The following is a 15,043-nucleotide window of genomic DNA, read 5'->3' as shown; positions in this document are numbered from 1 at the left end:
CTCAAGATGTCCGTTTAGGAAAGCGGTCTTGACATCCATTTGCCATATTTCATAATCATAATGAGTAGCAATGGCAAGTAATATCCTAATAGACTTTAGCATTGCCACAGGCGAAAAAGTTTCATCATAGTCAACCCCTTGAGTTTGAGTGAAACCTTTTGCTACAAGTCTAGCTTTATATGTATCCAAGTTTCCATGTATGTCGGTTTTCATTTTGAACAGCCATTTACAATCAACTAGCCTAGAGCCAGGAGGTTGCGCAACAAGTTCCCAAACTTGGTTGTCATACATGGATTGCATCTCAGCATTCATGGCTTCCTGCCATTTATCTTTATCAATCCTTGATAAAGCATCTTGGTAGTTTATTGGTTCATCCAAATCAACCACATAGCAACCATCCATGAGAAACCCATATCTCTCAGGAGGATTACTAATCCTACCAGATCTGCGAACGTCTTGTGTATTTTGATCATCCATCTGATCACTCTCAACATTTTCATGTTGAGTGCTAGTGTCAGCCAATTGTGTATCATCTACTTGATCTTGAACCTCTTCAAGATCTATCTTCCTTTCACTTTTGCCTTCCATTAGGAACTTAGTTTCAAGAAATTCAGCCTTCCGAGCAACAAATACATTCTGCTCGGAAGGATCATAGAAATAGTATCCCATATCATCCTTGGGGTATCCTATGAAGATACACTTCGTAGATCGAGCATTCAACTTATTAGGGACGTAACGCTTAGGGTAAGCTTCACATCCCCATACCTTTAAGTATGATAGAGATGGAGGTTTTCCAAACCACATCTCATGAGGTGTTCGTTCCACTTTCTTGGTTGGGGCCATATTTAAAATACGAGCCGCGGAGCATAGACAATAACCCCAAAATGATAGAGGTAACGTGCTTCTAGCCATCATAGATCGAACCATATCCATTAGGGTTCGGTTCCTCCTTTCGGAAACTCCATTAAGTTGGGGTGTTCCAGGTGGATTAAGTTGTGAGATAATCCCACAACTCCTAAGATGATCTTGGAAAGCATCGCTTAGGTATTCACCTCCTCTATCGGTACGAAGTACCTTGATTGTCTTATTGAGTTGATTTTGTACTTCGCTTTGATATTCTTTGAATGCTTCAAAAGTTTCGTCCTTATGTCTTAACAAGTAGACATATCCAAAACGACTGAAGTCATCAATGAAAGTAACGAAGTATCTTTCACCATTCCTAGCTATGGGCTTAAAGGGTCCACATACATCCAAATGTATTAATCCCAATAAGTCCTTAGCCCATTCATAGGTCCCTTTGAAAGGTTCTTTAGTCATTTTGCCTTGTAAACAAGATTCACACACATCAAACGAGTCCATCTCATTTGATTTCAAGAGTCCATTCTTTTGAAGTGTATGCATTCGGTTCTTGTTTATGTGACCAAGGCGACAATGCCATAAGTAGGAATCATTCAAATCCCTTTTGAGTTTCTTGGTGCTAGTATGGTATATAGAGCTCGATGATGTGTCATCATGAACCAATTCATAAATTCCATTTGAAGGCGAAGCCTTGAAATAGAATACATTATCTTTAGAAACATGAATATCATCATCAATAAAATTAACAACGTAACCACATTGTTTTAAGCGAGAAATAGAAATAATGTTTCTACACAAATCCGGAGCATACAAAACATTTTCTAAAATAAGTTCCAATCCGCTTGGAAGCTTCAAAATAAAATCTTCTTGAGCTTTAACATGCACCTTTGCACCATTGCCCATATAGAGACTTGATGTTCCCGCCTTATGATCACTTCTTTTGAACCCCTGCAAAGAATTGCAAATATGAGTTCCACATCCCGTGTCTAATACCCATGTATTAGAAGAAGTAATACTAAGCTCTATATATACCATATACATATTACCGGAAGTTTGCCCTGCATCCCTCTTGTCCTTCAACTCCTTAAGATAGACCGGACAGTTTCGTTTCCAATGACCCATCTCACCGCAACCGAAACATGGGTCTTCTTTGGGGTTTGCCTTCTCGGCTACCTTTTGCTTCTTAGCCTTGTTGATGGTTGGGGTAAACATCTTCCCTTTCCCTTTGCCTTGATGGGCGGGTCCTTTTCTCTTGGCCACCTTTGGCTTAGAGGTGTTACCTTTTGACCCACCTTGATCGATTGCTAACACGGGTAAAGCCCTTTTACCCATGCTAGTTTCCGCCGTTCTAAGCATGCCGTGAAGCTCACCTATACTCTTATCCATCCCATTCATATTGTAATTAATTACAAATTGATCAAACCTTTTTGATAGGGAGTTAAGGATAAGATCGGTGGCTAACTCATTTGATATGTTTAGGTTAAGACGGTTAGCACGATCGATAAGGCTTTTCATCTTAAGTACATAAGATGAAACCGATTGGGTATCGTCCATACGACAAGCATGTAGCGCCCGAACCGTTTCGAAACGCTCGACACGCGCTTGTTGGAGGAACATCTCCTTCAATTGCGTTATCATGTCGTATGCACTATGATGCTCGAAATCCTTTTGGAGTTCGAGTATCATAGTCCCAAGCATTAAGCATGAGACTTGAAGGGAGTCGTGGCAATACTTATCATAAGAGGCCATTGCTTCCACATCATTCTCATCCGGTTGATCGGGAATGAGGTCCTCAAGTACATACGCTTTATCCTCTTGTTTGAGGACAATCCGAAGATTGCGGAACCAATCCATAAAGTTGGTATGGTTAAGTTTGTCTTTCTCGAGGAGAGACCGTAACGATAGGTTGTTCATGTTAAGTGGTGCGTTTTGCATGTTGTTGTTGTTATTAGCGGCCATCTACAAAATTCAACAAAGTTCATTTTAAGTATCGATTTTAGATTTAATAAACAATACCCTTTTAATTTGTTTTATTAAATATTAGAATCCATCGGTAAATCAAATTTCGGTTAGGTGACCTTTATCCCGTCATTTGATTTAGCTAGGTAGTCATAATGACAATTGCAATCCTTTTGCAACTTCTAATTTTATGGGATCATGCAATCCTATTGCATGGCATATTAATTCCATCAACGCCTATTTGTTCCTCATGCTTCGGTGACCCTAAGTTCATGATTCCCAAATCAAGTCGTCCTACTTGTGTAAACATGTAGACTTAACATACAAGTGGTTAGGTGACCTTTATCCCACATGTATGCGAAGTGTACCTTATTCATATTAGTTCACTCATGACGGTTAGGTGACCTTTATCCCATCAAGAGATTCCTAATATGTCTAAGTGTTTCCACAAAAGGATGGCGTTTAACTTGTTTACCTTGTATTAGTTAAAGGGATTTTATGTTTTCTACATTCTAGTTTTAGAAAACAAAATGCTATACACCAACATGCATTTGGTGTGTAGTGTTTTATGAAAAACCTATTTCATATCCTTTTAGTAAACCAATTACCAATTCATTACCATTTTATTTACATTTTCATCTAGTACCTAATAACCATTTATTAGTGTCATGTTGTTATAATTATAACCAATTATAATGTCATTTTTGCAAGTTGTTTCAAGAGATTTTGTATCAACCAAACACATACAAAAAAACATACAAGCATGCAAAATAAAAGTCCACAATCATGCCAAAGTGGTAAGCACTTGTTTAGCCAAAACAAGTGTTACCTAAAGGGTTAAACAAGTAAGAGATTTTAAACAAAATCTCCCACTAAATCTTGTAATCTTCAAAGTTCCATCTTGTAATCTTCTTCATGAATCTTCACTTTTCTTTTACAAAAAATATATAACCTAATACATTTTCTCTAAGAAAAGGAAATAACAACCTATTCTATTTTACAAACCAAATAGAATAAATTACATCAAGAAATTACAAAATTAATTACAACTTATTACAAACCAAAATGAATGAATAATTATTACAAACCATAAGAATGAATAATCAACCAAATCACACACAAATCCAACCACAAGGTCAAGGCATGATTGTGAACCAAAACAACAACAAATCTTGGCCAAACTTGAAGCTCCAAACCCATTTTGGAAGCCCTTTAATTCGGCCAAAATAATACCCCCATCCAAAACATATAATTTTTGCATTTTACAATCATGCATGTACATAAAATGCAAAATATATAGTGAGTTTAATAACCATCTCGAAGCATATTTCAACAACCTCGGCTCTGATACCATTGTTGGGATTTAACAAGTTCATAAACATACTAGAAACATTTAAAGATCAAATTAAAGCGGAAGCATGAAAATTATTACCAATTAAACTTGTTAATCTTTAACCTTTTAAAGTTAAATCCCAATTAGGATCAAGTTGTGAAACATACTTACAAACTACAAGTAAGAAAAGTGTTTATACCTTCTCCTAGCTTGTTGATAGATGATGATGAAGATGATGATGAATGGAGCTCCAAAACAATGAAACCTCAAGTAGTTATACCCCAAGCTAACCACCAACACCTTTGCTTTTAGTTAGGATTTGATTGCAACACTTAAACCAACTTGTAAAAAAAATTTGAACCCCTTTCCTTTAGAAAAAAGTCACGGCAGCAGGCAGAAGGAAAAAAGGGTCAAGTGCAGTTTTTTTTGGGTTGTTTTGATGTGTATTCAAAAAGTGTTTTTTTGGTCTCCACAAAAGCCTTGGTCTTATGCACCTTGAAAAGGGAATTAACCATTCAAAATGGCTAGTCAAGAACATGCAAGTTGAGACTCCAATGCCACTCCCACATTTGTTTATTAAATGAGTTTTATAAAAGAATAAGATTTTATAAAACATTTTATAAACATTTATGGATAATTATATTTACATTTTATATAAAACCAATTATATAAAATAATGTAATATAACATTATTAATTATTTAACCTATAAATAATTAAATCCATATTATATAAATTATTCCATAATTTATATATATATATATATGTACACATCAAGTAAAATTTCAGAAAACCATTTTTCTTAAAGTTCAAGTGTCGCGTATTTAATCAATGATCCAATCGTTAATATTAAATACTTATAAGGTGTCGGTAAGCTTGTTATTGGGTATGACCCGACTTGGATCATAACACATTAGCCACATTAATTTAATATGTCTCTCGGGCATACGAAATACTTTCAAAAGTATGTTCAAAATATATTTACAAAACTTTTAATACATTTTGATGTTTTAAGTTTATTAAGTCAGCTGTCCTCGTTAGTAACCTACAACTAGTTGTCCACAGTTAGATGTACAGAAATAGATCGATAAATATTATCTTGAATCAATCCACGACACACTGTATACGTATCTCAGTATTGATCACAACTCAAACTATATATATATTTTAGAATCAACCTCAACCCTGTATAGCTAACTCCAACATTCACATATAGAGTGTCTATGGTTGTTCCGCAATATATATATAGATGGGTCGACATGATAGGTCGAAACATTGTATACGTGTCTATGGTATCTCAAGATTACATAATATACAATATAAGTTGATTAGGTTATGGTTGGAATAGATTTATTACTAACTTTCACATAGGTAAAATGAGTAGTTTTTATCAATCTTGCTTTACTCGCCATTTCTTCGTTTCTAATCCGTTTTGAGTGATTCCAGTGGCCATGGTTTCGTATTGAACTTAACTTTATGAATCTAAATAGAAAAAGTATAAGTTTATAGTCAGAAATACAAGTTATAAGTCATTTTTGAAAGAGGTAGTCATTTCCGTCGAAAGAACGACATCTTGATGACCATTTTGAAAAACATACTTTCACTTTGAGTTTAACCATGATTTTTGGATATAGTTTCATGTTCATAAGAAAAATCATTTTTCCAGAAGTATAGCTTTTAAATCAAAGTTCTTCTTAGCTTTTAATTATCCCAACCAAAACAGCCCCCGGTTTTACTACGAAGGCGTATATCCAGTTTTATGGTGTTTATCGTGTTTCCGGGTTTTAAATCATTAAGTTAGCATATCATATAGATATAGAACATGTGTTTAGTTGATTTTAAAAGTCTAGTTAGAAGGATTAACTTTATTTGCGAACAAGTTTAGAATTAACTAAACTATATTACATAATATATTAGAATACGTGTATAATACAATATAAGTTAGCTACGATATGATTTGTATAGATTTGTTAAACATTTTCCGTAGCTAAAAAGATCAAAAAATATCCAATCTTGTTTTACCCATAACTTCTTCATTTTAAATCCATTTTGAATGAATCAAATTGCTATGGTTTCATATTGAACTCTAATTTTAGAATAGAAACATAAAAAGTATATGTTTATAGTCGGAAATTTAAGTTACATGTCAATTACTAAAGAGGTAGTCATTTCCGTCGAAAAAACGACATCTTCATGACCATTTCGAAAAACATACTTTCACTTTGAGTTTAACCAAGATTTTTGGATATAGTTTCATGTTCATATGAAAAATCATTTTCCCAGAAGAACAACTTTTAAATCAAAGTTTATCATAGTTATTAATTATCCAAACCAAAACAGCCCCCGGTTTCACTACGACGGCGTATATCCGATTTTATGGTGTTCATCGTGTTTCCAGGTTTTAAATCATTAAGTTAGCATATCATATAGATATAGAACATGTGTTTAGTTGATTTTAAAAGTCAAGTTAGAAGGATTAACTTTTGTTTGCAAACAAGTTTAGAATTAACTAAACTATGTTCTAGTGATTACAAGTTTAAACCTTCGAATAAGATAGCTTTATATGTATGAATCGAATGATGTTATGAACATCATTGCTACCTCAAGTTTTATGTATAAAACTATTGTAAATGAGAAAAATGGATCTAGCTTCAAAGGATCCTTGGATGGCTTGAAAGTTCTTGAAGCAGAATCATGACACGAAAACAGTTCAAGTAAGATTTTCACTCGAAATAAGATTGTTATAGTTGTAGAAATTGAATCAAAGTTTGAATATGAATATTACATTGAATTAGAAAGATAACCTACTATAAATAACAAAGGTTCCTTGATCTTATATGATTACTTGGAATGGATTAGAAAGCTTGGAAGTAGACTTGCAAACTTGGAAGTATTCTTGATTTTTATGAAACTATACTTATGGAATTTATGAAGAACACTTAGAACTTGAAGATGGAACTTGAGAGAGATCAATTAGATGAAGAAAATTGAAGAATTAAAGTGTTTTTAGGTGTTTTTGGTCGTTGGTATATGGATTAGATATAAAGGATATGTAATTTTGTTTTCATGTAAATAAGTCATGAATGATTACTCATATTTTTGTAATTTTATGAGATATTTCATGCTAGTTGCCAAATGATGGTTCCCACATGTGTGAGGTGACTCACATGGGATGCTAAGAGCTGATCATTGGAGTGTATATACCAATAGTACATACATCTAAAAGCTGTGTATTGTACGAGTACGAATACGGGTGCATACGAGTAGAATTGTTGATGAAACTGAACGAGGATGTAATTGTAAGCATTTTTGTTAAGTAGGAGTATTTTGATAAGTTTCTTAAAGTCTTTCAAAAGTGTATGAATACATATCAAAACACAACATGTATATACATATTAACTGAGTCGTTAAGTCATCATTAGTCGTTACATGTAAATGTTGTTTTGAAACATTTAGGTTAACGATCTTGTTAAATGTTGTTAACCCATTGTTTATTATATCAAATGAGATGTTAAATTGTTACATTATCATGATATTATGATATATAATATATCTTAGTATGATGTATATACAGTTAAATGTCGTTACAACGATAATTGTTACATATATGTCTCGTTTCGAATTCTTGAGTTAGTAGTCTTCTTTTTACATATGTAGTTCATTGTTAACACACTTAATGATATATTTAAATATCATTTTATCATGTTAAATATAGTGTATCAATATCTTAATATGATACATATGTATTTAGTAGACGTTATCATAACGATAATCGTTATATATATCATTTCGAGTTTCTTAACTTAGTAAACTCATTTCTTATGTATATCACACATTGTTAATATAATTAGTGAGATACTTACTCATCATAATCTCATGTCAACCATATATATATGTCTATATATACCACAACATGTAGTTTTCATAATTTTGTAACGTTCGTGAATCGCAGGTCAACTTGGGTGATCAATTGTCTATATGAAACTTATTTCATTTAATCAAGTCTTAACAAGTTTGATTTCTTAACACATTGGAAACATTTAGTCATGCAAATATCAATCTCAATTAATATATATAAACATGGAAAAGTTCGGGTCACTACACTATGCATGGGACGTATATTTATGAGAAATTGAAATATGAAAATCTTGTGGTCTATTAAAATGATGAAAATGATCGATTATGATAAACTAATAAACTCACCAACCTTTTGGTTGACACTTTATAGCATGTTTATTCTCAGGTATGAAAGAAACCTTCCGCTGTGCATTTGCTCATATTAGAGATATTACTTAGAGTCATTCATGACACATTTCAAAAGACGTTGCATTCGAGTCATCGAGTTCTTCAAGATTATTATTAAGTCAATTATAGTTGGATATATTATGAAATGGTATGCATGCCGTCAACTTTCGATGTAATGAAAGTTTGTCTTTTAAAACCAATGCAATGATTGTAAAATGTATCATATAGAGGTCAAGTACCTCGCGATATAACCAAATGTAATGTATTCATTCTTATGGATTAGGACGGGTCATACCATGTAGTATCAGAGCGATGGTCTTAGCGAACCAGGTCTGGCATTAGTGTGTCTAACTGATAGTTGTATAGATGCATTAGTGAGTCTGGACTTCGACCGTGTCTGCATGTCAAAAAGTTTTGCTTATCATTTAGTGTCGAAAATTATTTGCTTATCATCCTTAAAGTTTAGACACGTCTTATTGCCTCTATTACATAGACAGTGTATAGATAAATTCATATCTTAGCGTATCTGTTATTATTACTTTTGCCTGACAGCTTCCGTAGACTCCTCCGTAACTTAAGGGATTTTTGTATTATATATGCATATGTAAATTATGTATTGAAGGGTACTAATCTATATCCTATAATCTATTTCTTATCGAAAATCCTTCATCTGATCGTACGAGATGAATCCCTCAACCAGTTCGAATTCCTCGGATTCCGACAACTATTCTGATATGGAGTTTCACCTAATCTCCGAAAGCAGTGTCACCAGAATGAATCAATCAATCATCCATCCCCAATTCATCTGATGGGTTCGTAGTCGACTTAACCGATAGAGACGAGAAGAAGGCGATCCTTTCCACCCACCAACCTGCACTCTTGGCAACGAACCTGAAGCACTCACCGGAGAACCAATCCGAAACACTATTTTCGCCCTCATTACCCGAATATCTCGCTATGATTATATAATATCTCAAATTTAAAACCTTATTCATTCACTCGTTCCTACCGACAAACATCCCGGAGTAATAAGTCAAGAAGCTTCGTGCCCGAGTTGTAGCCTTGGAAAATATGGTGCAAAACGTACCAGCTTCAGCAACATCACCAGCACAAACATCAATACCAGTACCACCAACAACCCAAGTTCAACATCACATACCTCAACATCTCATTATGTAACTCGAGCATAATCATCAATCTGCGAATCGTTCTACATCATTTATCTTCGTTCGACATGGCAATTATGTAATCTCTAATGTTTTAGAGATTATATATTCTTGTTCTAACGGTAAATCAAATGAGTTTAATATTATATTGACTCATTAAATCCATGATTACATCTGAAGAAAATATATATGTATATATATTTTCATAAAGATTGTAATTAAAAATTCTTTCGTACAAACTGTTAATGGTGAAAATATTTTAACGGGTAGGTAATACTCGAGGAATATTTAGATTTCACATTAATATGTGATACTATACATTCTTCAATTCAGATTCAACCGTCATTAACTATACTACTTACATCCTCCAATATACGTACCCGTTCACCAATGAATAACTATTTTCATTCAAATTCAATTTCATATTTGGATTTTAACCTATCAGAATCCAACAAGTGGAATAATGAAGAAATAATGGACACAATAAAAATTGATTATAAACAGACTAATTAAAAATATGGAATTTTGTTAAGAAACCACGCTAACAAGATCCTAGCTAACTGTTCCTAGCTAACTGTTAATTCCATATTACATTTTATTTTATCCCAATTTATTTATCACAATTTAATTATCGCAATTTATTTATCGCAGTTTATTTATCTCAATTTATATTCTCGCAATTTTATTTATCGTCATTTAAATTCTGTTATTTACTTTACGCACTTTATTTATCGTCATTTAAATACTGTTATTTACGTATTTAAATATCGGGACACGTATACAAGGTTTTGTCATATCATATCGACGCATCTATATATATTATTTGGAATAACCATAGACACTCTATATGCATTAATGCTGAAGTTAGCTATACATGGTTGAGGTTGATTGTATAATAATATATATAATTTGAGTTGTGATCGAGTCTGAGACATGTACACGGGTCATGATACATATTAATTAATTCGAATATTATATATTAAATTATTGAACTGCTAACTGTGGACTCTCAACTATGGACTACCAACATTGGACAATTAATTTGAATTAAAATATTTACTATAACATATGAAACTAAACAATTCTTCAAGTTTGCCACTTGATTTCATCTTAAACCTTATTCGTATCTTGACGATTACAATCTGCGTTCAAACCTTTCATGATTCTTGAAAACACCTCAATCGGGAGGATGAATCAACCACATTTCATCTACGGAAGAAAAGATTAATGAATATAGTTATGCACCTGAAAACACTCGGAACCTGAGTAAACGTTTAACACGTATCTGTGCTAGCTCCTTTAACGTTGTTAATACCGAAAATAACTTTGCAAAATTCTTTTTCAAATTAATAAATTTTGTCACAGCTCCAACAAGTCAACTTTGACTTTTCGTTCTAAACAACCTTATTATAACCTTGATATATATGCGTGCTCTTTTATTGTTACCGGGAAACCTTTTATATTGCATCATATTACCAGCAGACGTACCAGCAACCTCGTTGCTCCTTGGCTTAAATCTCTCCGACAAATCACTATATTTATCTATTGAAGTCTCATCATGTACTCATCCACATCTTGTAACAAGAATTGCCATACCAATTACCGGAAATCAGCAAATCTGTATTGTGAGTCTCGTAATGTTTCCACATCAACAGTTATATGTATCCATATAACATTTATCTCTAAGAACTATGATCTTCCATTCTGAAATTCTGAAAAGCACCCAGTCTGCGAATTAATGCTCTGAATTTTGAAAAGTTGAATGAAAAAAAAACTGTAAACGACCTCAACAGCCAAAAGTTGATGATAGAGAATTATATGTTGGCAAAGCTCAGAAAAAGTTTGAAAATAAAAAACTGATTAAGCAAACTACGAAGGAGTCTCTGAACAAATCACAAGGACTAAACTTGTACATTAAGAATCCTGATGATTCTGTTTCTGATGAAATCTTTAGCGAATACCTTGCTTCTGACTCCAAACTCTTGCGGACAAATTTTCTTCACCATCCTTCGATATTAGAAATTCCAAGATATCATCGTATCTTTCATTATAAATATCCTCCATATTTTTGAAGATATTTTCATAACTATTCTTATCTGAAATCATTAATCTCTTCATGCTATCAGTGTTACATCATATAGAAACTGTTAGTTTCTATATTCTGTAAACTTTTGAGCTTAAAATATGAATGTTATTGAAGTAATGTTGGAAACTGATGCATGAGTTATTATAATATAATTACACTTGATCAACGTGATTATATTACAGTAAGTCATGCTGAGTTTCTAAATGGAACATGATGATTCACAGATTATAACATCATCATGTGTCATGTTATATAACTCTTTCATTCTGATTAACTTCTGAACAAATCAAGAAAATATATTCTTGATAGTTCTATTCTCAGTGATTCTGGTAATTTGACAAATCAAATCGTGCTATTACGTTCTTTCTCGTTTAGAACATTAAGTTCATTCGAAACTACATACTTACGAATTCTGGACAATTACTCGCTTTACTAGAGGTCGAGAAGAGAATAAAAAGGCAAAAGAGCTCCAAAATATAAGAGAAAATATAAAGCCCAATAACAATACGGAGATTACAAACCGTGCATATTAATACGAATAGCAATATAAAGACACGGTATAATTAAGAATAGTATAATCCCAATGTAATAGTAGAAGTAAACAGATTCTTCTGGTGGAAGATTGAAAAGAAGGATGACAGGAATGATAATTAGGAAAATATCAAGGATTAGAACAGGATTAAGCATTTTCACAATCTTTAGGATGTATGAACTAAGAAAGAAAGTATAGAAATGGTGAGGATAATGGAACGGAAAAAGTTTAATTTATAATGGAAATATCAGACAGAGTAATCGAGCCAGATCACCGTATTTAATTATAGAGATCTTAATTTCCTTATTCGCCGAAGGATCAAATCTTTTTGATTTTAAAGATTTTCTTTAAGTTCCTTGATTTCCGGAAATCAACCGTGACTACGTCACCGGTTAAGACAAACCTGCATTTATTCATTTCACTCCTTTGCGATAGCTTCATTTGTACTCTTTGATTAATCGAATTGTTTTATCCATATTATTCAATAATGATAAAACTATATTTATCAACTCATATTCATCATAAAAACATTTTTATTGTTAGCCATGACCACCTCACTCAAATTTCGGGACGAAATTTCTTTAACGGGTAGGTACTGTGACGACCCGGAAATTTCTGACTAAATTTAAACCAAATCTTTATATGATTTCGACACGATAAGCAAAGTCTGTAATGTTGAGTCTCAAAAAGATTTGAAACTATATTCATGTAATCAATTACCCTTTGACCTACTCGACGATTCACGAACAATTGTGAGTAAATAAATATGTAACTATATGTAACTATATATATATATATATATATATATATATATATATATATATATATATATATATATATATATATATATATATATAAGTGTATAGAAAATATTTTAAATTAACAAAGTAAACTTAATCAAATGGGAATTAACCATGTAAAATAATAATTAGAATAATTAAGTTACTATTAAAATAATTATACAAAAATATATAAATATATATGATATTATTATAAATCTATATATGATTTCTACTAATAATCATTAATATATTGTAATATATAAATAATAATTATTCAATAAAAGTTATTATATAATATATTATATGATATTACATAATTAATAATATATGTCATTACAAGTTAAAATATAGTTATTATAACTTTTATTATCATTAGAATAAATATTGCTAATAATAATAATATCAGGATCATGAGTGTTATTATTTTATATATCTAACGACCCGTCCTAATCCATCTGGATGAATACATTACAATTGATTACATCGCGAGGTACTTGACTTCTATATGATACATTTTACAAACATTGCATTCGTTTTTGAAAAGACAATCTTTCATTACATCGAAAGTTGACGGCAGGCATACTATTTCATAATATATCCAATTATAATTGACTTAATAATAATCTTGATGAACTCAATGACTCGAATGCAACGTCTTTTGAAATATGCCATGAATGAATCCAAGTAATGTCTTTAAAATGAGCTAATGCACAGCGGAAGATTTCTTTCATACCTGAGAATAAACATACTTTAAAGTGGCAACCAAAAGGTTGGCGAGTTCATTAGTTTAACATAAATAATCATTTTCATTATTTTAATAGACCACAAGATTTTCATTTTTCAGTTCTCATAAATATACGTCTCATGCATAGAGACAAAAATATCATTCATATGGATTGAACACCTGGTAACCGACCTTAACAAGATGCATATAAGAATATCCCCATCATTCCGGGATCCTCCATTGGACATGATATAAATTTCGATGTACTAAAGCATCCGGTACTTTGGATGAGGCTTGTTGGGCCCGATAGATCTATATTTAGAGTTCGTGTCAATTAGGGTGTCTGTTCCCTAATTCTTAGATTACCAGACTTAATAAAAAGGGGCATATTCGATTTCGATAATTCAACCATATAATGTAGTTTTGATTACTTGTGTCTATTTCGTAAAACATTTATAAAAATTGCGCATGTATTCTCAGCCCAAAAATATAAAGGGTAAAAAGGCAATTGAAACTCACCTAATGTATTTTGTAGTAAAAATACATAGAACAACATTGAACAAGTATAGGGTTGGCCTTGGATTCACGAACGTATATCATTTGTATATTTATTAATATTCATAGTTGTAATTGAACACACACACACATACTCACACACACACACACACACACATATATATATATATATATATATATATATATATATATATATATATATATATATATATATATATATATATATATATATAAATGTATTACTAATATTATTTTCATGTTAGTAATATATGTATATGTTTTATATGTTCATTATGTATATATATATATATATATATATATATATATATATTAAATTTCATTATGTTATATGTGTTAAATATATATATTTATGTATGTATTTAATTTGTTTATCAAAACAATAGTTCTAATTATACTAAGTTAATATTAGTAAAAAAAATAATGATAATAACATTAGTAATATACTTATGTTAACAATAACTCTATTAATGATAATAACAATGATATTAATAATAATACTTGTAAAAATATTAATTTTATTGTTACTGATAGTTATGATATTGATTTTTAATAATTACATAATAATAATACACGTGATAATATAAATAATGATACATAAGTTAATATTACAATTCTATTATTTATAAAAAGATATTAATACTAATATTTACAAAAAATAATAACAATTTGTATTAATTTAATAATGATAATAATCGTAATCATAATTTTGATACTAATACTTAAATGGTAAAAATTATATTTTTAGTAATACTTATAATAATACCATGGTAATATTAATAATATTACTATATAATAATAATACCGGGAATGATAGTAATATTA

The sequence above is a fragment of the Rutidosis leptorrhynchoides genome, chromosome 10, assembly GCF_046630445.1.
Source record: "Rutidosis leptorrhynchoides isolate AG116_Rl617_1_P2 chromosome 10, CSIRO_AGI_Rlap_v1, whole genome shotgun sequence".
NCBI lineage: Eukaryota > Viridiplantae > Streptophyta > Magnoliopsida > Asterales > Asteraceae > Rutidosis > Rutidosis leptorrhynchoides.
This window is presented reverse-complemented; position numbering follows the sequence as displayed.